The sequence below is a fragment of the Aedes aegypti genome, chromosome 2 (genome assembly GCF_002204515.2).
Source record: "Aedes aegypti strain LVP_AGWG chromosome 2, AaegL5.0 Primary Assembly, whole genome shotgun sequence".
Lineage (NCBI taxonomy): Eukaryota > Metazoa > Arthropoda > Insecta > Diptera > Culicidae > Aedes > Aedes aegypti.
The window spans coordinates 220,695-222,533 of NC_035108.1; the positions used below are offsets into that span (position 1 = coordinate 220,695).

General features: G+C 30.5%; 1 long non-coding RNA gene across 1 annotated transcript; it reads right to left on the minus strand.

Annotated features, from left to right (window-relative positions):
* Positions 1-392: 392 nt before the first annotated feature.
* Positions 393-1,551, minus strand: LOC5566131. The gene is made up of 2 exons (XR_002499300.1): positions 1,316-1,551; positions 393-1,257 (listed from the first exon to the last, which is right to left on the minus strand). It is a non-coding gene; the product is annotated as an uncharacterized LOC5566131 (long non-coding RNA).
* Positions 1,552-1,839: the final 288 nt, after the last annotated feature.

The window sequence follows — 1,839 nt, forward strand, 5'->3', positions numbered from 1 at the left end:
TTTCGTGCCTATGTTCCAATATTGCACTAGAATGTATTATGCAGGTTTAAGTTTAACAGCCGGGATGCAATTTTCATCCGATCCAGTCAATTTGTTTGCTTTGCGGATGATATGAACATTTACGACCGAACATTCGAAAAATACACTAAAAATCCGAAAAAAAATGAACATGTGATGAACATTCGAAAAATACACTAAAAATCCGAAAAAAAAAATGAACACGTGATTAACCGTTGATTAACAACCCCGTTTGCTGCTGTTACCATTCCTAGCCCTAATGCTAATAAGGAAATACTGGACGAAATTTGTTTTTTTTTTCAGGATACTTTTCAATATTGTGCAAGCACTCCAAAACAATCAGAGGTTCGAACATATAATACAATAAATCGATATAATTGTTTTTATTTTTTATTATTTTGGTTCACATTACATCATATTGAATCTTACATTATCTATTTGAATGTAGAAAATTATCGACAATCAATCACATTTGTTTATATTGAATACTTTTACGATACAAGTTAAATCAATTGAATTGATTGAAAATTCTAAACGACATTACTTGGTTTGATATGAATTATATACATTGTTGATGTATTATGGAAAAATAGTATTGATATGTACAAGTAAAATAAAATATTTCTATCAAATAATTTCTTTACATATCTAAAATTTACTGAACTTAAATTGTATGATGATAACTATGCCATTAGGAATAACGAGTTGATCAAAGCCTTGCTTGATGTTCACATTCAATATTTTTTATGCTCTAGAATCCATCATTCTTTGGAATTATTGTTCATAGCCTACTGCAAATATCAATAAAGTGTATTTTAGTATACTTGAAATACATGTTTTAAATAATAGGGGGATCATCGGAATCATTACCTAAAACAACATCTTCATACGCGGGCCTTCTGGGACGATTCGAAAAAAGGGACAAACGAATCCTTTGCATAAGTTGCGTTTTCTTAGCTAATACGATGGTGGCTAAAATCACTATAACCGCACTAACGGGGATTAAAATTCCGCCTAATATGTGATGTGGTTCTGGGGCTTTTCTGTATATTTTGTCGTACGTGATTGATTTGTTGCCGGGAAGAGATAATGTTGCATCTACTTCAATGCAAAAATCGTTATTCTTCTGCTCATTATATTCAGGATTTTGTTTGAATGAATGCAAACAAACACACAAGCCCTCATCACATGAAGAATTGGGTGGACATTGATTTAGCATATCTATCAGACACTGTTTAGCTAAAAATAAATAAACATTGAGAATTATGCTTCGTTTCACAAGAAAACTAGAACTTACTATGTGTTGCATTGTTTGCTGAACCAAAAACCATAGAAAGAAAACTGGCACAACAAATTAATATGATACAGCGAATATCTGCTGAAAACATTCTTTACAATCACGCGATGCTTCTTGAAATTCGTATCATTCAGATACTCTAGTTAAATAGCCAAATTTTGATTACCTGACGTTGTCTTTGTCATCCCTAAATGATAAGCCAATGATTTATGCTTCTACTATGAAGGGTATCAACGTTACTATTCTGGTTTCTTTTCGAGAAAAGTCTTAGACACACATAAGATGGAAACAAGGGTGGAATTATATTCATATTTTTATTATTATGGATGATTTTTTTTTAATTCATCAAAATGAGATTTGGAACACGCAGAAATCGATTGTGTATGAATTAAATATTAATTATTTTTATCAATATATTTTTCAGAAACGTACAAAATTATGTCATGTTAAATTTTTAATATATTAAAACTTCCTGCGTAAAATTTACGTTTGCAAAAACTTCCAATAGATTATAAAAATCTATC